The sequence below is a fragment of the Lynx canadensis genome, chromosome B1 (genome assembly GCF_007474595.2).
Source record: "Lynx canadensis isolate LIC74 chromosome B1, mLynCan4.pri.v2, whole genome shotgun sequence".
Taxonomy (NCBI): Eukaryota; Metazoa; Chordata; class Mammalia; order Carnivora; family Felidae; genus Lynx; species Lynx canadensis.
In genome coordinates this window covers 20,073,570-20,096,472 of record NC_044306.2, presented here as the reverse complement: position 1 = coordinate 20,096,472, position 22,903 = coordinate 20,073,570, and positions in this window count along the sequence as shown.

Below are 22,903 nucleotides of genomic sequence, written 5' to 3'. Positions count from 1 at the left end.
CATGTTTAGGCTCCCAATTATTTTCTTAGCGTCAGAAAAGCACCTTACTCTCCAAACTAATCAAATAACTTGCACCAGCCTGTTTCCTGTTGCAGACCTCTGTGCCTTTTCCTCTACCTCCTGACCAACTTCCCCATGTTTAAACTTTAATTGATTGACTGGTGCCTGGTTGTTTTGTTGAACTTTGGACCCCAAACCTGTTGCGTTTTATGGTATTTGTACACTCCTGGCTTTTGTTTGTCTACTTGGTTTGATCTGCCATTGGTACTGACTCTGGCTTACCTGCCTGATTCTGGTTGGCTGTGTTGTTTGTAAGCTTCATATCTACTTGTCCTCTCAATTATTATTCAGCCTTCCCAGACCAGGCTCCTGGCTCTGTATCTACAAAATGCTTTTGGCTTGAGAGTTACAGTGTATTTCTTTTCTTTTCTTTTCTTTTCTTTTCTTTTCTTTTCTTTTCTTTTCTTTTAAATTAATTAATTAATTGTTTAATTTATATCCATGTTAATTAGCATATAGTGCAACAATGGTTTCAGGAGTAGATTCCTTAAGGTCCCTTACCCATTCAGCCTACCCACCCCCCCACACAACCCTCTGTTTATTCTCTATATTTAAGAGTCTCTTATGTTTTGTCCCCCTCCCTGTTTTTATATTATTTTTGTTTCCCTTCCCTTATGTTCATCTGTTTAGTATCTTAAATTCCTCATATGAGTGAAGTTATATGATATTTGTCCTTCTCTGACTAATTTTCTTAGCATAATACCCTCCAGTTCCATTCATGTAGTTGCAAATGGCAAGATTTCATTATTTCTGATTACTGAGTAATACTCCATTGTATGTATATGTATGTATATGTATATATGTATGTATATATGTACTCCATTGTATGTATATATATGTATATATATCACATCTTCTTTATCCATTCATCCACTGATGGACATTTGGGCTCTTTCAATGCTTTGACTGTTGTCAATAGTGCTGCTATAAACATTGGGGTGCATGTGCCCCTTCAAAACAGCACACTGTGACACTGTATTTCGAATCAAACTATTTTGTTGCTCTAGGTTTATGATGGTGGTATAGTAGGCAAAATGACTCTACCTTTGAGTGTATTGCAACATTACTTAGTGATCCATAAATATTTTCTTTATAATTTTTATTGTTATTTCCTAATTGGGAGGGTCAAGGAATGAAGAGTCTTAGCCAGCAATGCAAGCTTAGGCTTTAACCTTTCTTAGGATATTTATGATCCCCACTAAAATTCTGAACTTTAAATGCCATTCAGGGACCTGGTAAAACAGCAATTTTGTTTTACTGTGAACAGAGCAGAGTTTCAGTGTTTAACTACTATATCATCATTTCTATAGATTCAAAATTCATTCATCTTTGAATGGGAGTATCACAGGTCTCAGCCCTTAGCTACCATCATGCAGCCCAATGGCATTATATCGTCTCTATGCTGGAGGTTCACAAATGGAGATCTCTAGCTCTGACCGCTCCCATGAACTCCAGACTCATATCTCCAACTACCTGCTAATTATCACCACTTGGAAGACTAAGAGACAACTCAGGCATCATATGTCCATGAGAGAATTCTTGGTCCTCCACTCCTAACCTTGGGCCCCACACCTGCTCTGCCCTCTACCTTTCTCAACTCAGTAAATATCAGCTCCAGGGTACCTGTTGCCAGGCCAGAAAATTCGCCCTGACTCCTCTTTGTTTCTTACACCCCAATCAACAAACACTGTTGAGCTACATTCAGAATCTTCTTCTCACCACATTCATTGAGTTCACTGTACTGCATTTCACATCATTGTTTTCTTAGATTGTTATAGCAGCTTCTTAACTGGTTTCTCATTTAATCATTCTCGCCCCCTGTGTTTTATTTTTTACTGAGCAGCCAGAGAAAGCCTTTAAAAATATAAGACAGATAATGTTTCTTATCTGCTTAAAATCTTCCAGTGGCTTTCCAGATCAAAGTAAAAGCCAATGTCTTGCCACAGCTGGCTAGGCCTTCAATCATCTTGTTCCCTGATACTTCCTCGATCTCAAGTCCAATCATGTTCTCCTCTCTCATTGCCATCCTAAAAGATGCCAGGAATATGTGTTCTGCCTCAGGGTCTTTGCACTTGTGGTGCCCTTTGCCTGGAATGCTCTTCCATGAGATATCACCATGGCTTACTTCCTCTCTTTATCCAAGCTTCTGCTTAATATTACCCTATGATAGAGGAGTCTTTCTGACCACTACATTTAAAATGGCATTTCTATCATTACCTATTCCCTTATATCACTTTATTCTCCTTCATAGCATACTTACTACCCGGCTTATTTTCTGTGCACATTTTAAAACTTCCTCACTGGTTGCTTCACCTCTCCCCTATGTAAGCTCCATGAGATCAGGGACTTAATTTTGTTTATTGCCATATCTCCAGTTTTAAAAATAGTACTTGGCATATAGTAAGCATGAAGGTAAGTATTGCATGCATGGATAGGTGTTTTCCAGAGGTACAGTTTTTATTTTATTTTAATCTTATTTTATTTATTTTTAAAATTTAGATCCAAATTAGTTAGCATATAGTGTAATAATGATTTCAGGAGTAGAATTTAGTGATTCATCAGTTACATATAACACCTAATGCTCATCCCAACAAGTGTCCTCCTTAATGCTCATCACACATTTAGTCCATTCCCCCTGCACAGCACCCCGCCAGCAACCCTCAGTTTGTTCTCTATGTTTGTATTTAAGAGTCTCTTATGGTTTTTCTCCCTCTCTGTTTTTACATTATTTTTGCTTCCCTTCCCTTATGTTCATCTGTTTGGTTTCTTAAATTCCACATATGAGTGAAATCATATGATATTTGTCTTTCTCTGACTTATTTCACTTAGCATAATATATGCTAGTTCCATCCATGTTGTTACAAATGGCAAGATTTCATTCTTTTTGATCACCAAGTAATATTCCATTGTGTGTGTGTGTGTGTGTGTGTTTGTGTGTATGTAAAACATCCAGTTAAGTTATTTTAAAGGTTGTTTTAGTGGGCTGGGTGCTGAATATTCATTTCTGAAAGAAGAGAAACAAACAAATAATAGGGGGTCCAAATCATTTCTGCAAGTTTTCCCTCAATCTTTGGACTAGCTTAATACCCCCACATCTCTTGGTTTCTGGACTCTTCATGACTCACTGTGTCTCTGGCCCATTATTTGATGATTGTGTTCTACCTTATATTGGTGGATTCATTTTTATGTACATGTCCACTCTTTCTCAGAAGACTACAAATGTCTTCACAGTAGGGACTAGATCCTATCCTTGTAGTAGATACAAAAATGAGATTTTGACACATAAGTTAAACCTAGTTTGGTAGAATCGATTTTAGTTATATCTTCAGTGCATATAAGTGATTAAAGATTAGGGCCATATTGCGTATTACATGGCTTTGGGTTAAAAAGTTAGGGTAAAGCATAATTTAAAGAAAAAACCTGGAACATATCACCTGTACTCTTTGCTTCTCTAGTCTGAGTTTTATTTGTTCTATACAGTATATTTTATATCTGACTTAGCAAATCCCTGACTTGCTGGAAGTTGAATGTACTAACATCAATACCAACCTAAGTATTCACTTGAAAGGGTCCCAAGTGACAAATATTTGGACAGAAGCATTCTATATTCCATTTTAAGAGTGTGAATGGCAGTTTAAGTATTTTCTAAACACTTTCAACACAGGTTGTGTAACACAGGTGTTTAGTACAAGAAGAAAGGGTGGGTTCCCTTAGTTATTTATGAAGAAGAAAAAGATCCATAACTTTCTTCTGTGCCATAAAATACCCCAAAATCATGTGTAATGCAAGATTTTAGAGTTAGCTCCTAACGGGAGGAGGAGTCAAGATGGTGGAACAGCATGGAAGGTTTTTGTGGTCTCTCATTCATGAAATATAGCCAGACCAACACTAAACCATCCTGCACACCTAGAAAACTGATCTGAGGATTAACACAATGATCTGCACATTGTGAACCACAGAATTCAGTAGGTTTGCAGTGTGGAGAGGTGAACTTGGGGTTAGAGAAGCCACGGAGGGCAGGGAGCTGCTTTTGCATACAGAGGGAGGATGGAGATGGGGGTTGGGGAGAATATGGGAAAAGCACCCCTCCCCAAAAGCAGCTGGAGAGAAAGTGGAAAATTGGAAACAGCCACAGGGAATGAACTAAAAAGGAGAAAGGAGAGCTAGAAAGGAACTAGAAAGGAGAAAGGAGAGGGTTTAAAGTCCATTAAGACTGTAAACGGGGGGAGCGCAGAGTCTGAAACTCTGTAGCTAGATACCTGGCGGTGCTTTGGTGGGAAAGGAGAATCCCTAGGAGCAGAGTGGGGTCCAGAAGGTTCTCAGACCACCCGGGGAAAAGCAGTTCCACTACTGGAAGGACGTTTGGTAGAGGCTGTAAGGCCACCTGGGCCCACAGACCCCAGAGAACGGCCACATTCACTGGTGCTGGAGCAAGGTCATTGGGGGTGAAGCCTGGTGCCAGATGTGTGTTGTGATTTTCCATAAACCCTGAGGCGCTGCTGCTATGCTGTCTCGTGAACTTTTTCTGCAGTGGGCTGGCACCTGGCCACAGTCTCTGGGCGTTGGCAGCAGCACGATTCCGCAAACATTCCTGGGTGAGGCCGGCACCCAGCCATTGCTTGGTGAGACCCTCTTCAGAGAGGCAGGGTGGGTCAAAGCCGCAGTCCCTCAGAAGTGGGGTGCCAGGGAAGGCAGCAGCATCTGAGACAACACTCGGAAGGGAGGTGCTGCCTGGGGCTTGGTCACAGACAGTGCAGAAGCAGGGAGTGGATGGGAGCCAAAGACAAAGGACGGGTGTGCGATTGTTGATCGGGGAGAACAGACTTCCGATACTAGAGACTGGGTAGCTGGGTGATGCCATTTTCACTGCTCCCGCGCCTGTGCATGCACACCTACAAGCGCCACAACAATCCACCCCAGTAGGGTAGCAGAACCATTTAGTGGAGAATGGAGCCGTTAGACTAAGCCCTGCCCAACTGGGCCAACCTCCCTCTTCAAGAACACAAGTCTCACTGCCTGCTTAGTATATGGACTATAAAGCGCTTCATAGTTTGACTTCTAGGGGAAAATGAAGTAATTTCAGTTGTATTTCAGTCTGTTAGCTATAGGTCCAGCTATTCAATTTTCTTTCTTTCTTTTTTTTCTTTTTTTCATTTCTTTTCTTTTTCTTGAATATAGAAAGAGAAAAAATTAATTTTTACTTTCAATTTTTATTAAAAATATTTTTCTTTACTTTTTTCTACTATCTTTTTTACTTTTATGTAAATTATTTCAAATTCTATTTTACTTCCATCATTTCATTTTAGTCTACTTCAGTGTATTCATTTTTTCAAATTTTCAAATGATTTCTTCTTTTTTCTTTTTGTTTTTTTTTTCTTTTTTTCCCCTTTTTTTCTCTAATCTATCAAGCCACTTTCAACACCCAGACCAAAACACACCTAGGATCTAGCATCATTTATTCGATTTTTTTGTGTGTGTTTGTTTTTAATTTTTTAATTTTAATATTTTTTAATTTTAATATTTTTTAATTTTAATATTTTTTAATTTTATTTTTTTCTACCTCATTAATTCCTTTTCTCCCTTCAAAATGACGAAACAAAGGAATTCACTCCAAAAGAAACAGCAGGAAGAAACAACAGCCAGGGACTTAACCAACACAGATACAAACAAATGTCTGAACCAGAGTTTAGAATCACAATAATAAGAATACTAGCTGGAGTTGAAAATAGATTAGAATCCCTTTCTTCATAGATAAAAGAAGTAAAAAAGTAAAAGCTAGTCAGGATGAAATAAAAAATGCTATAACTGAGCTGCAATCTCAAATGGATGCTGTGGCAGCAAGGATGGAAGGGGAAGAACAGAGAATCAGCAATATAGAGGACAAACTTATGGAGAATAATGAAGCAGAAAAAAAAGGGAGATTAAGGCAAAAGAACATACTCATTAAAAAGGAACAACATCAGAATCATAGGGGTCCCAAAGAGGAAGAGAAATAGGGGTAGAAGGGTTATGTGAGCAAATCATAGTGGAAAACTTTCCTAACCTGGGGAAAGACACAGACATCAAAATCCAGGAAGCACAGAGGACCCCCATTAGATTCAAAAAAACCTGACCATCAACAAGGCATATCATAGTCAAATTCACAAAATACTCAGGCAAGTAGAGAATCTTGAAAGCAGCAAGGGAAAAAAAGTCCTTGACCTACAAGGGAAGACAGATCAGGTTTGCAGCAGACCTATCCACAGAAACGTCACAGGCCAGAAAAGAGTGGCAGGACATATTCAATGTGCTGAATCAGAAAAATATGCAGCCAAGAATTCTTTATCCAGCAAGGCTGTCATTCAAAATAGAAGGAGAGATAAAAAGTTTCCCAGACAAACAAAAATTAAAGGAGTTTGTGACCACTAAACCAGCCCTGCAAGAAATTTTAAGGGGGACTCTCTGAGGGGAGAAAAGATGAAAAATCAATAAATAATTACCAAAAGCAACAAAGATTAGAAAGGACCAGAGAACACCACCAGAAACTCCAACTCTACAAGCAACATAATGACAATAAATTCATATTTTTCAGTACTCACTCTAAAGGTCAATGGACTCAATGCTCCAATCAAAAGACATAGGGTAACAGAATGGATAATAAAACAAGATGCATCTATATGCTGTTTACAAGAGACCCACTTTAGACCTAAAGACACCTTCAGATTGAAAATAAGGGGATGGAGAACCATCTATTATGCTAATCGTCAACAAAAGAAAGCCGTAGTAGCCATACTTATATCAGACAATCTAGACTTTAAAATAAAGACTGTATCAAGAGATGAAGAAGGGCATTATATCATAATTAAGGGGTCTATAGATAGAGAAGACCTAACAATTGTAAAAATTTATGTGCCAAATGTGGAAGCACCCAAATATATAAATCAATTAATCACAAACATAAAGAAATTCATTGATAGTAATACCATAATAGTAGGAGACTTCAACACCCCACTCACAGCAATGGACAGATCATCTAATCAAAAAATCAACAAGGAAACAATGGATTTGAATGACACACTGGACCAGGTGGACTTAACAGATATATTGAGAACATTTCATCCTAAAGCAGCAGAATATACGTTCTTCTCCAGTGCACATGGAACATTCTCCAGAATAAACCACATTCTGGGACAAAATCAGCCCTCAGCAAGTACAAAAAGATTGAGATCATAGTGTGTATTTTTTCAGACCACAATGCTATGAAACTCGAAATCAACCACAGGAAAAAGATTGGAAAGGTAACAAATACTTGGAGACTAAAGAACATCCTACTGAAGAATGAATTGGCCAACCAAGAAGTTAAAGAGGAAATTAAAAAGTATGTAGAAGCCAATGAAAATGATAACACCACAATGCAAAACCTCTGGGATGCAGCAAAGGTGGTCATAAGAGGAAAATATATAGCAATCCAGACCTTCCTAAAGAAGGAAAAAAGAGCTCAGATACACAACCTAACCTTATAGCTGAAAAAGCTGGAAAAAGAACAGCAAATAAAACCCAAAACCAGCAGAAGACAGGAAATAATAAAGATCAGAGCAGAAATTAATGCCATTGAAACCAAAAAAACAGAACAGGTCAATGAAACCAGAAGCTTGTTCTTTGAAAGAATTAAAAAAATTGATAAACCACTAGCCAGTTTGATAAAAAAGAAAAAGGAAAGGACCCAAATAAATAAAATCAAGAATGAAAGAGGAGAGATCACAACCAACACAGCAGAAATAAAAACAATAATAAGAGAATATTATGAGCAATTATATGCCAATAAAATGGGCAAGCTGGAAGAAATGGACAAATTCCTAGAAACATATACACTACCAAAACTGAAACAGGAAGAAATAGAAAATTTGAACAGACCCATAACTAGTAAGGAAATCAAATTAGTAATAAAAAATCTGCCAAAAAACAAGAGTCCAGGGCCAGATGGCTTTCCATGGGGATTATACCAAACATTGAAGGAAGAGTTCAACCTATTTTCTTGAAGTTGTTCCAAAAAATAGAAATGGAAGGAAAACTTTCAAACTCTTCCTATGAAGCCAGCATTACCTTGATTCCAAAACCAGACAGAGACCCCATGAAAAAGGAGAACCATAGACCAATTTCCCTGATGAACATGGATGCAAAAATCCTCAACAGGATATTGGCCAACTGGATCCAACAATACATTAAAAAAGTTATTCACCACGACCAAGTGGGATTTATACCTGGGATGCAGGGCTGTTTCAATATCTGCAAAACAATTAATGTGATTCATCACATCAATAAAAGAAAGGACAAGAACATATGATCCTCTCAATAGCCCCCTGATGGAGTTTGCTGGATGTCTGTTGAAAGACTACTATAAAATCCAAATAAAGACATTATAATTTTTCCCTCAATTTCATTGTATTTCTTTATTTTCACATTTTCTATAGCATTCCAAAAGTTTTTTTATGTTTTCTTAAATAGGTACACTCTATAGACATCTGGAGATAGTTCTGTCTCTCCAGAGAGAGAAATCTGATCTTTAACACAGATCTGATCTTTCAAACTTTTCACACAGATATGATCTTTCAAACCTTTTCATATAGATTATTCCTAGAGTTTTTTAATTATTATTTTCTCCCTCTTAAATTTACTTAGTTTTTCTGACTTTTTTCACCAGCAGTCCTAAGAATTAAGCATAGTACTGTGATGCTGATTCACTGGGTCCTTTCTGAGATGATCATGTCACTTTTACCTAAGTGGGACTAGATGCCTGTGTTTATACTACCCACACCTCAGTCATTGGTGAGTTTTATTTTTTTTCTCCTAAGCTGTCATCACTCATAGTAAATCTTGTTTTAGTTTCTTATAACAGTTCGGTGTCTCTTTTACTATTATATCTTTGCAAGGACCTTCCTTCCATTACAGAAAGGTGTTCTATAACATTCCCTACAGAGATATTAGCTTACTAGGCTGGATCTTATTTTTATTGCCTGCCTCTATTTCTAATCTGACTGTACTACTTGGTTTCATGTCTCAGCTCCGAATGTTAACAACGCCGCACAGATGGATGTTGTCATTTGCCTGCCGAGGTTATTAACATGCTATTTGTTTCTCCTCCCTGAAGCCATTAATTAGGATGGGGAAAACCAGTTCAAAAGTAATCCCTGTGTTATGGCATTAGAAACTCTCCCCCACCCCAAACAGACTTAATATGCCATTACTTAACCTTTCCTTTCGTTTTCTTTCATTCAGCCCCTCGAATCCCTTTCAAGATGCTCATGGCAGAAGACACAGAGCCCAATTTTGTGATTTGAAATAGACAAGACCTTGATCTTTTGTGTTGTTAAAGTCAGGACTTGGGACCTTTTCTTTTATGAATTAGTATTAGCTACATCCAAAGAGCTTAATGAGATTCAGCTGGCATGATTAGTAAGGTGACTAGTTTTTAGAATTTACTGAAAAAGAGGGGTCCTTTGATTTGTTATGCTTCCAAGGAATAGAAAACAGCAGCTGGAAAAGGATATTGAAATGGGTCAGAGAGTGTTAGGTTAGTGAGCTCCTTTGCAACAGTCTGGTGGGGGATAATTTTGTGTTCGAGTTATACTGGTTCGGTAGTCTGAACCAGACGACATGCATAAAGGCCCTATGGTCATTCATTGAACAACTGAATATTTACTCTAAGCAGTGGGATGGCAGTGATGAATAAAATAGACATATTTCTCACTCTGCAGACATGTTATACTGGGGTTAGCTGACAAGTGGAAAGACGATTTCAGTACAGAATGATCAGTGCTATTATTTGGCAAGTTCAAGGTGTCATAGGAACTCATTGCAGAACCACCTACCTTCTTGAGAACTGATACTAAACACATTTTTATGGGGGGAACAGTTAGCAGTTCTTATGGAACTGGAATAAAAAAGTTGGGTGAATCAGCATTGGGTACTAATTTACTTGGGTTAGTTAGCATAGACTAATAATTGTATTTCTTGGCAAAAAAAAAAAACCCAAGAAACAAACAAAAAAAAACCCTAATTTGTAAAGTGAAAAGGAAGAGCATGGGAAGTTTTTTTTTTTTTTTTTAATTTTTTTTTTTCAACGTTTATTTATTTTTGGGACAGAGAGAGACAGAGCATGAACGGGGGAGGGGCAGAGAGAGAGGGAGACACAGAATCGGAAACAGGCTCCAGGCTCTGAGCCATCAGCCCAGAGCCCGACGCGGGGCTCGAACTCACGGACCGCGAGATCATGACCTGGCTGAAGTCGGACGCTTAACCGACTGCGCCACCCAGGCACCCCACATGGGAAGTTTTTAAAATGGGTGCTGAAAACACATGGTACACAATATAATTGTCATAAAAATGTGATAAGAGCATGTATGAATGCAAGGCAATGTGAAGCTATAGAAAGAATACTATTGACTAATACCCATTGATTACTCTTCACAGCACAACTGTAAGTACTTGGTAGACATTTATCTAGTTGGTGAACAGAATGAAGGAGATACAGAGGGGTATAATTAGTTGAAATTGCAATTAAGCCATGTATATTTCAGAGGGCAAACTTCATTTGGGTGATTTCTAATGACTGAGAGAGAGGAGCTGTCTATCCCAGCATTGCATCCCTCGTGAGGCCAAGTCAGAGACTCTATGGTGTGGCCATCCAGCCCCTTCCCTTACAGAGAAATGGGTATCTCTCTCCAGTGAATTTTAGGAAGTGCTCTTTAGGTTGGTGCTTTTGGTGGATCCCAGGAATGGAGTGTGATACAATCATGAAACATTTAAAGATGGCTTTGCCTCCCAAGGACACTGGCTAAGATAAACCATGAGGTGCAGCCGTCCAACCTGGCTATCCTGGCCTTTAAACTTGTAGGAATGCCCTTGGTGCAGAGACAATGCAGCTCGCTCTCTGGACAAGCTTTGCCTGTGGCAGTGGAGCAGTCTATGATGTGTTAGCTTGAGAATCTTAGATGTAGACTCTGCTTAGCACCAGTGCATGAACATCCTTGTTTGTGTTCTCAGGTTTTGTTTTATATACATGCTCAGTTCTGATATTTTCCGCATATTCTCTCTTTAAAAATTGCTGCTGTACCAGAATATTCCTTGCTTCATGAAGGTGCAATTACTTGGATGGCTACTGACAGCATTCCCCTTCCACTCTCCTTTTTTACTACTCTTTTTTTTTTTTTTTTTGGATTACCTGTATCTTCTACCTTGTACCAACTCCTGGTGTTGGCCTCAAATTCTTCTGATATTAGGAGTTCAAAATAAAAAAAAATGACTTTTTTTACTTGCCAACATCTCCTTAAAAGAATGTAAGGATGAGGATAGAAGACCACAGAGTATAGGACAGAGAGAAGGAGACATGGTAGCAGGGCAGAAAACAAAAGAGTGTATGGATTGTGGTTAATCCACTTTGTGGGGACTCTAACATTCGTCAGTCAAGAGACTTTGGTGGTTTTTGCCATCTTAGAAATGTTCCTATTCTTGGGGCGCCTGGGTGGCTCAGTTGTTTAAACGACCAACCCTCGATCTCAGCTCAGGTCATGGGCTCAAAGTTCATAAGTTTGAGTCCCGCATCGGGCTCTGAGCTGGCAGCTTGGAGCCTGCTTGGGACTCTCTCTCTCTCTCTCTCTCTCTCTCTCTCTCTCTCCCCCCCCCCCCTCTCTGCCCTTCCTCTGCTCTCTCCCTCGAAATAAATAAATAAGGTTTAAAAAAATGTTCCTGTTCTCTCTGTTCTGACAATGATGTGCAGCCAGTATGGTCTGCTGAGAAGAAGCCTTGATTAAAAAAAAATTACGGTTGTAATCTGGATCCTTCTGAGATGTCAGATCATGAGAAATGGATTGAAAAATGGACACTTATTGTGAAAAACCCCATTTGGGTGATAACTGAACACATGAAAGGCAGGCAACACTTTGGTGTATTGTGCTTCACCACAGTGTAGCTGCCTGCTAAATGAAAAATAATAAATTATAAGGAATTTTTATAGTGGTAAAACTATTCAGTTTCTAGACTGTGATGGTGGGTATGTAAACCTACTCTAGTGATAAAATTGTATCAAACAATAAATGCACACACACAAATGACTACATGTATAATGGGAAAATCTGGATAAAATGATTGAATTATATAATGTCAATTTACTGGTTGAGATATTGTCTTGAGATTTTGCAAAATGTTGCTATTGGAACAAATAGGGAAAAGTATACAAAGAATCTCTATTATTTCTTATAAATGCATATGAATCTATAAATATCTCAATAAAATTTTCAATTAAAAAAGACTTGCAGTGAAGTATCTGTCTGGTCTCAATATTATATCATCATGACTTTTGCTTCTGACAAAAATAAGTTAGAGCAAATTGCTTTAAAAATTAGGATATAAGAGTATAGTTGCAAAGGAAAAGCATCTCTGGAAATTTTAACCAACTAATTTGATTGTAAGGAAATTGATATCTTAACCCAAGAGTTTCTTGAAAGGAAGTTTAGTTTAAAAGGTTCAGATTAATAAAAGCTATTTGGAAATAATGCATAAAGATGTACTTTCAATAAATTTTTAAAAAATTAATGTTTATTTATTTGTGAGAGAGAGAAAGAGCACGAGCAGGGGAGGGGCAGGGAGAGAGCAAAACACAGAATCTGAAGCAGGCTTTAGGCTCTGAGCTGTCAGCACAGAGCCCGATGTGGGGCTTGAACCCATGAACTGCAAAATAATGACCTGAGCTGAAGTCACACGCCCAATCGACTGAGCCACCCAGGTGTTCCAATTAAAGGATATGCATGTTCATATGTCAAACTTTAAATGAAAACTGTGAAATAGTAGGCACTATGACATAATTACATGATTATTTAGAGAGCAGAATCTGTATTCAGTATGTTTTAAAATCTGTAAAAGATGAGTTCTTCCCCTACACATCCAGAATGTAGCCTAAATACATAAAATCAAGTAACAAGTCAAGTAGTACAAATACTAATCTTAGCATTCTAGGTGTTTGCCACTTGAGTGTGTGTGTGTGTGTGTGTGTGTGTGTGTGTGCGCGCGCGCGCGTGTGACCTTGGAGGGCCACATACTTTTCCCAACTATGTTTTCTTAGCTCAAAGTGTTCTCTGAATTTTTCCTTTTGAAAATGTCTTTGGACTCTATGGCACATTGATTTGGATATCATCAAGGGAGGGAAGTGTTTGTTTTTAGCAAAATAGTCAAACTCCATCAAGTTAAATCTGGTAAATAAAATGGTAGATGAGATTAAATCATATTCTGTTGGGTCAAAAACAAAGGGTAAAGCAATGTATTTTCTGTACAATGCTGTCAAGCAATGTATTTGCTTTTCTTGAGTGGTTCATTTATTGGTTCTGAAAAAAGCAAGAACTGTTTAGAGCTCAAAGGGGTAAGCATATATGATACCCATTTACTTGGTTATGTTTGTCATAAAGCCAGTTATGCATATGATTTGATACACTGGTTATCAACCAGTTAATCAAGACATATTTCCGAATACCTACTATATTCCAAATGATGAAGGGATTAAAAAAGAATATTATATGTATTCTCAACCCAATGAGAAGATTCTATTCCATATGTTTTATTTGCTCCTTATACTTAATTACTGGTGGACAAATCTGTTACTCTTGACCCATTTTATTGAGAGAGACTGGTGATGACTGCACCCTAGACTGTGCACCCAAATGGAGTATCTAGTAGGTGTGTGTGGCCCTGAATCCTTGTGGGTCAGAGCCACCAGGTGTGAGGAAGCCTTAATGACACTGAGCAGAAGGCATCCAGCGAACTCCTAGAATGAGTTGATAAAGAGTTTGGGAGAACTCTTGCACTGGACATTCTGGGGAGATTTCCTTGTTCACAGAAAGAGCTGAGAAGTGCTTCCTGAGACCGTTACGAAAGCTATGCTCTCCCATTTCTCCTCTCAGGGTGCTCAAGAAATGCTGCACTTCCTCACAGCTCACTTTTAGTTCAATGCCAAGGTCCAGAAATCAGGGAATTCTTTAGGGTGTTATGTGTTCTTGAGAATGAACCTCTAGGCTCTTGGGCAAATAGGAATTAAATCCTAGTTACGTAGGGCCCTTTAAATTACCCAAAGGCTCTGGTCTGGGCCCACAAATTGTGGGTTATGGTCAAGTTACTGAATATCCATGTTGCTTCTTAAATCAACCTTGTTTCTGAATGTTGATATCTTTTCAAAAAATATTTATTCATTTATTGGGGGGGCAGGGGTAGAGAGAGAGGGAGAGAGAGAGAGAATCCCAAGCAGGCTCCATGCTGTCAGCACAGAACCTGATGCAGGGCTCGAACCCAGGAACCAAACTGTGATATCATGGTTTTGGCTGAAACCAAGAGTCAGACACTTACCCGGCTAAGCCACCCAGGCAGTCCTGAATGTTGTTTTTGATCAAGATTGCAAAGTGACCTTAACCTTCTCGCTTCTGTATTGAAAAATGACTTCTCTGAAATCTCAAGTGAGTCATCTAAAAATTTAATTTAATGACCTATTGAGGTCTATGGACTACAAAAATAAACAGTATATATAATACATTGCATGTGTAGAAAAAAATAACAAATATTTGGGCTACAGATATCACATCACAAAAGGAAGGCTCACTTTTAGAGAGAGAGAATATACAATATAGACAGCTAGATGTGTTAAAAAAAAAAAGAGAAGGGGATTAAAAAAACAATTGGAATAAATTGTAATTCTTAGTTTTTGTATTTATCTCTATGTTTTGTGAGATCCAGTTCTATGACAGAATTTCCCCTATTATTATTCTGCTGATGGGCCTTATAATTGGGAAAAAACTCAAAACTGGTCGGGATCCCCCTTGCTAGGTTTTGGTTGAATAACTTTATTCTTGGATTTAGCATGAATATAAGGCTTAGATTCAAATCAAGCTTATAAAATAAAATCTTCTTTCTTTCAAATTTGCCTCTGAAGCTTCCATTCCTCATCAGATGTCAAGATTAATTCACTTATCTTGCATACAAGGCTTTTTCTTTACATAAGAAAGAAAGCATTGTTTTCTTACAAATAAGTAGAAACCGCTGAAAGATGGAGCCCCAGCATGGAGCTTTTATCTTGAGTTTCTGGGAGAGTCAAGGTGCTAAGAGATATTATCCATCCTTCTCTCAGATATTGTTAAGGATCCCTAGGCCTCCCATGTGCTGGAAGGTGAGAGAGGATTTAAAGTCTTTCTGAGAACGATTCCTCACATTACTGTGGTTTTCTATTACTTGTATTACTTATTTTCCCAACATCTGTGATGCAGCGTTTTTCTTTTCTTTTTTTTTTTTCTGTCCAAGGTAATGAACACAGGTAACTGCTCTTAAGAAGCAGAAGAATTAAGGGACCCCTGGGTGGCTCAGTCGGTTGAGCGTCTGACTTTGGACCAGGTCATGGTCTCATGGTCTGTGAGTTCAAGCCCTACATTGTGAGTTTGAGCCTTGCATTGGGCTCTGTGCTGACGGCTCAGAACCTGGAGCCTGCTTTGGATTCTGTCTCCCTCTCTCTCTGCCCCTCCCCCGTTCACACTCTGTCTCTCTGTCTCAAAAATAAACGTTAAAAAAAAATGTTAAAAAAGAAGCAGAAAAGTTAAGCATAAGTACTAGATTGTTTACACTTAGCTCCAAATGGTTCAAATTATTCATCTCCTGATATCTTTTTTGTTTTCCTAAGAAAAGTGCTGCTATATGTGTACTAAAACTAAAGAAATCTAGCTTTGGAGAAGGAAGTTAAGTTTTCAGCAGCTTTCACCTTTGTTTTTGGTTATTATTTATGACCAGGAGCTCTGGTTATCCCTTGTGGGCCTACCACTTGTAAAGGGTGCAAGTGTCTCTTTGGATGCTGCAGAAGAAGGCACGGATCCGTTTTGGCTGTAGAGGACTTCCAAAATGTGGAGTGTAGATTTCCATGAGGAAAGGGATCTTAGGTTCTTTAGTTGGCTGTTCTAACCTGATTCCTAGTACTGCAGAGCAGATCCTTAGTAAATATTTGTAGAATGAATGAATGAGTCCTCAAGAAAAACTGTAGGATGTGGGGTTTTTGGAGCTTGATCTCCAGTGACCTTTACATGGGGAGAAAATGTTGTCAGTGAGTTTGCAAGGATGACTTTATTCACTCATCCTAAGGACAGCTCGCCTCACCTTCTTCCAGGTTCCATACCTAAGGGAGCAGAGCTCTGTGGCCTAGATTGCCAAACTCTGCAATTCTTCAAGGAACCATAGATGGGAATTCAGAAGGTCTTGGAGTGGCTGAAGCAACCCTACAGAGAAATGCCAGGCAGCACAGTGCCACGGGGCTTGCTGGGTAGAGTGCTGGCCAGGTGCAGAAGGTTTCTCAGACTCGTTGCATGCATGCCTACATAAAGTTGTGTTTTTTTTTAATTTTTTTAATGTTTATTTATTTTTGAGAGAGAAAGAGACAGAGTGCGAGTGGGGGAAGGGCAGAGAAGAGACAGAATCCGAAGCAGGCTCCAGGCTCTGAGCTGTCAGCACAGTGGCCGAAGCGGGGCTTGAACTCACTGACCGTTGAGATCATGACCTGAGCCGAGGTCAGCTGCTTAACCAGCTGAGCCATTCAGGCGCGCCCCTACATAAATTAATTTTTGAATGCCATAGAGTTGGTCAATAAAATATTAATGGAAACCAATGATTATATTTTAGAGTTCTTATTTCATTATAAAAAACTCAAACTATGTGAAGGTATGTTGAAATGTGTAAAGAAAAGCTAAGAGCAGAGTTTTGGTAAGACCAACATGTGACTTGCATAACAGCTCTGAATTACAGTCTGAAGTATGAAATGCTGACAGTTCCTTCTTTCTTATTTGTGATCATTAAGATTTTATTTCCCTCTGTAACAGGTCATTTTTGAGCCAATTTTAAGATGAGAAAATATGTCGAAGAATTCTGCATGATATGGAGTACCTCTCCCCTGTTACCGGTGGGGGTTCCACTGCCTACAGAGTGGCTGGAGATGATGTTCATGTCTTTGTGTCGACATAATGGCTTTTGACAGATAGACTGAAATAATTCCTTTTCAGCCATGCAGTTGTCTGTAAATCTGCTTAGTTGGTCATCCAAAGTGATGACATTTAAGATAGAGTTGATATGCTGTTTATCTTAAAGAAATATTTTAAAATTAATTCTTCAGAACTGTGCAGTATTTTATCTTTCCAGTTTAATACTATCCAAATGTGCTTTTGGTTGCTTTTGTGGAGCAAAAAAACACATGTGTGCTTCTTCATAAATCAGTCAGTTAGCTTTGAAAATATGGTGCACTCCAAGTATGTAGCAAAGGCCCTCAAAACACAATTATGAAAGCAGCATGAGGAGTGGAGTTTGCTTTAGTTTTAGACTTTTAGTAGACTCCACTGTCATGTACTGAAGAGAGAAATATGGCATAGAACTCTTTGGTTAAGAGCCAAAACTTTTTCTCTTGTATCATTTTGATCCTACTGTTTCTCTTGATGCTCATAATGGAACGATTCATACTGTTGGGTAAAATTATTAGAAAGTCTAATTCCTATAAACCTGCTCTTTTGACTTGTTAGGTAAATATGCTGGCACATGAGCTCAACATTTCAAATTATGACTTTGTAAGAAATTTTCATGTACTTTTGATGTTGTTATTATACTTGTGTTCTTTGCTTGATTTATCGTAAAATTATGCGAGACCTTGATGTACGTGGAACTAAAACACAGAACTTGAAAGTCGTTTCAAACTACACACCAAATCCATCACTTTGTTCTGTCACTTTTTTTTCTAGACAATTCTTACATTTCTGCATTTATTTTCATTCCAGCTCATCACCTCAGTCCAGATGACCATCATCTCTTTATAATATGAACTACCAGAATAGAATTCTCTCTTCAACACCCCAAAATAGTTAACAACACAAGAAAAACACTTTATGTAAAAAAGCGGAAGTCCAAATTAAATATTCAAATCAGTTGTGATGGAAACACACCAAATGTTAACAGAGGTAGAATTAGGAGTGCTGTTTATTTTTCTCTTTCATGCTTTTTAATATTTTCCAAATATTCTACGATAACCATGAATTACTTTTAAAAGATTTTAGCAAGACTTCAAGCAATACAGGGGCCCCTGGGTGGCTCAGCCAGTTTAGTGTCTGACTTAGTTCAGATCATGATCTCTTGACTGCCATGGGTTCAAGCCCCACATTGGGCTCTGCGTTGACAGCTTGGAAACTGCTTCGGATTCTGTGTCTCCCTCTCTCTCTCTGTCCCTCCCCTGCTCACGCTCTCTTTTCTCCCTCTCAAAAATAAATAAATAAACATTAAAGAAATAAACAAATAATTCAAGCAATACAGAAAAGTTCAGAAGAGAACAACTTTCACCTAAAGTCCTACTACTTCCAAATAATAATCATAAGGTAAACATCATGCCAAATCTCTCTCTCTCTCTCTCTATTCATATACATACTCACAGACACATGCACACATATACATACACATATACAGAGGACAAAGGACAGCTAGCCAACTACTTAGACAAAAGGTAAAATTTTATAAATTCAGGAATAAACTGTACATGTTTTCTTATATCAGATTAAATTTATATTAGTTTAATAATTTGTATCCCCCCCAATTAAACCTTGTTAAAAATGCAAGGTGTCACCTACTGAAACAGAAACAGCATGTGAGTGTAGCTTTTTATATTATAGATTTAGAATATCAGCTGCATCAAGCTATGTTCTGGTTCTTTCCCTGCTGGCTTTGTTCCTACCACCCCATCATGTGTGTGATTTTTAGAAGAAACGTAGCTAACATATGAAGCCATTAAAGACAATATGGCTTATTGGGAGGGGGAGAGGTAAGTGTCCTTTCCTCCTTCGTGGTGAGCTCTCTGTAGAAGCATTAGGTGCTTTCTTCCTAATTTTCCAGGACAGTTTTTATATTCAGCCACCAGCCAGTGGGTTAGACCATTTCTTACCAAACACATTGGACTTCTTATGTAAACCTTTCTAAAAAAAAAAAAAAAAAAAGGATAAAAAAATTACATCTGAGATTCTTCAAATTACAGACTATAATAATCAATAATTAATGAATAGGTGGAGAATAAACAAAGGAATTTGCAGTTAAAAAATTTCTGGATTCAGTAGCCTGTGGGTTTATGGCCCCAAAGATAGAACCAGATATCCTGAGAACCAGTTAGTTAATGGGACAATTGGTAGAGATTTGCTGTCTTTTCTTTTCTCTTGTTACTTGATTTTCTTCTTCTTCTTCTTTTTTTTTAAGACATACTCCTGGACTTTTTTCTTTCTTTCTTTCTTTCTTTTTTTAGTGTTTTATGTATTTTTGACAGGGGGTGGGAAGGAAAGAGTGAGAGGGGGACAGAGGATCCAAAACAGGCTCTGTGCTGACAGCGGAGAGCCTCACGCAGGGGCTCAAACTCACAAACCCTGAGATCCTGACCTGAGCTGAAGTCCGCCACTTAACAGACTGAGCCACCCAGGTGCCCGTTACTTGCTTTTCATGGGGACTTGCCCAGTACCACCTTCCCCACCTGAAAGTCAGAAAGCTTTTTGTCTCAGATGGCAAAGTGCTGGTGTTGGCTAGAGCCCAGTCTTTGCTAATGGACTGAATTGGGTTTGAGAGTTCTTTTTCTGCAAGCTAGTGTCAAGTGTGACTCTAAGTGTGTCAATTAACTTCACTGCCTAGGTCCTCACTCTAATATGGAAATAATAAATTCTCGCTCTGACAAAAAACGTATGTGACACTCTGTGTTACGGTAGGGACTGGACAAAAGCTCATTTCCTTTCCTGCCTTTCACCATCTAATTTAGTGGCTTTTTTGGGAGAAGGGACTTGTAGGTTTTAAATACATCTTTTATAAGTAACTTAGAGCTGAATTAAAAATTAGATCTGAAATACTGTTTTTAAATTGGTGATTTTAATCCATTTATGTTTTATGTGATTTTTTTATACTTGGATTTATTTTCATCATCTGATTTTGTGCTTTATATTTTTCCTTCTTTTACTATGTTTTACTATTTTCTTTCTGACTTTTTTGGATGGAATTTTGATTTAAAAAAATATCTTCTTCTCCCTAAATTGATTTGGAAGCTATAGGTCCCTTTTTTGTTCATTGCATGGTTGCTCTTAATCTTAACAAAATCCGAAATTAATCTCTGTTCTCCCTAGCAATGCATGGGACTATGCTAACTGTGATCATCTTCCCACTGTTTTACATAGTATTTGTGTGCATTATATAGATTGCATCTTTTCTCATATATTTACATCATTATTATTTTATATATTCAACGTTTGTTTATATTTACCAGTTCCTTTGTTTACCATCACTTATTTCGTCCCAGACCCTTTCTCTGGAATTTTTTGACTTCTTACAAATGTATTTTCTTTAGCAATTCCTTTAATGAGGGTCTGCTTATGTTAAGCACAGATTTTTTTTGTTTGCCCAAAATGCATTTGTTTTGCCCTGATTGTTAAAACGATAATTTGGCTCAGTAAACAATTTGGGATGGTCATTATTTGCTTTTAGCAATTTGAGAATAGTGTTCCACTGTGTTCTAGATCCACTGCTGTTCTTGAAAAAATCTGTTTTTCATATAACTGTTATTCCATTGTGGGTAAACTGTTTTCTCTGGCCATTTTTAAGATTTTTCCTTTTCTTTGGTGTTTTGCAATTTTACTGTGTGCCTAGATGTGATTTCTTTCTTTCTTTCTTTCTTTCTTTCTTTCTTTCTTTCTTTCTTTCTTTCTTTCTTTCCCTATTCTACTTGGGAATGTTTAGCTTGTCTTATTTTCTCTACTCCTCCCCCTTTGGGTCGTAAATCAGACATTTGTTATACCTAGCAGGTTGCTCTTTTGTAATTTAACTTCCCTTTCATATTTTGCATTTCATTATGTCTCTGAGCTCTATTCTGAATAACAACTTTAAAAGTCATTATGTTCTCAGCTCTGTATGATTGTTTACTTATCTGATCTACTGAATTCTTAACTGTAGTGATTACATTTTTCATTTGAGAGATTTTATTTGGTTCTTTTTCAAATTATCCTGATTTTTTAAAAATAGTACTTTGTTCCCAGTTTATGATTTCAATGTCTTTTTTGAACAATTAAAAATATTTATTTTATATACTACATTTCTAATAACTGAAGTCCTGGGTGGTTTAATTCTGCTGTTGGTTGTTTCTGCTAACTCGTAAATATAATTTTTGACATTTAGATTGAGGTGCATGAGTTAATGTTTAAAGTGCATCGTTCTGCAGAGAATTTGTATTTGTGTCTCTTGGACTTTCCAAGGTATAACCAACCTAGGGTAACTAAAAATAGTTTCTTGTTTGAGTTTTCTTGGACCCACTAAGTAGTATCATTTTAAATCCAAACTTTGAATATGGGAAGCTTGTGGTTATTGTCATGGAAAACTTTAATTAATTAATTAATTAATTCATTCATTCATTCCCTAATGCTAGACTGAGAATGACATTTTTCTTTATCATCTCTTTTTGTCAGTGGAGGGACATATTTTTTAAATTAACTCTGTGGACCCTGGCTTTACTGATAGATCTTAATTTTAACTCCCTCTTTAGGTTGACATCAAGCCTTACCTCCTGTCCCCCATACAGCACTTAAAGCTCAACCCTCCAGGCCAAGGAGTTGGCAAAAAAGCCTGAGCACACCACTGTTGTACTGGCAGCTTACCACTCTGGATGTCAGTCCTTGTTTCTTTTCTTTTTTTTTTTTTTTTTTGATCCCTAAAAATTCCTACCCCCCTTTAAAATTAGTTATATTATTATGTCTATGTCAGTTATATATTTAAAATAATTTTTAACTATTGTTTTGGTATTGCTATATGTTTATATGATAAAACTTTCGAAACATTTCTTTTACTATATTAGCAACAATGGAGTATGCAATATCCTCTTAATTGGTCTCTCCCTTCAACAGCCTCTTTCCAATCCGTTCTTCCTCCAGCGGGCAAGTTGATGGTAACATGCAAATACGATCATGTCACTTCCCCAGTAAAAATCCTTCAATAGCTTCCTGTTGTGGGTCGGATTGTATCCCCTGGTCCCTGTGACTTTGCAGATGCAACAAAGTAAAATGAGATCGTACTGGATTAAGGTGCCTCCTCATCCACGGACTGGTGTCTTCCTGAGATGGAAACTTGAAGACAGAGACAGAGCTGCCCAGGGAACAGCCATGTGATGAATGAATTTATGTTGCCACAAGCCAGGGAGTGACCAGGATTGCTGGGGAGCACCAGAAGCTAGAAGAAGGCATAGAACAGTTTTTCTGTTTGAGCCCCCCCATTAGGAACAAACCATGCTATCAACCTGATTTCACACTTCTGGTTTCCAGAACTGTGAGAGAATAAATTTCTGTTGTGTGAAACAACCCACTCTATGGTAGTTAGTTATAGTCACCCTGGGAAACAAATACACTGGTAAATAGATGGACCAGTTAATTAGTACAGCAGAGAAAACTGAAAACAAGTGTTGTCAGAGGTAAGGCCTAGAGACAGGCTCATTGACATTGTAGAATAAATACTTCCTCTTATAATTAGCGTGAAATAAAAGATCCTTGATATGGTCCGTTACACCTTTGTGAGCTTTCCCACTTTAGTTTTCCAGCTTCTCATTGCTTCCATTACTTTCACTGGCCTTGTTATGGTTCCTTGAACAAGCCAAGCTCTTGTCTGACTCAGGGATTTTGTATATGCTGATCTCTCTGCCCAGGAGTTGTTTTCACCTAGGTTTTGCTTGGGTAACTACTACTCATCCTTCATGTCTGGTAAAAGTCACTCCTTGAAGACCCCTTCCATAATATTTCCCCCCATCAGCCATCTGCTT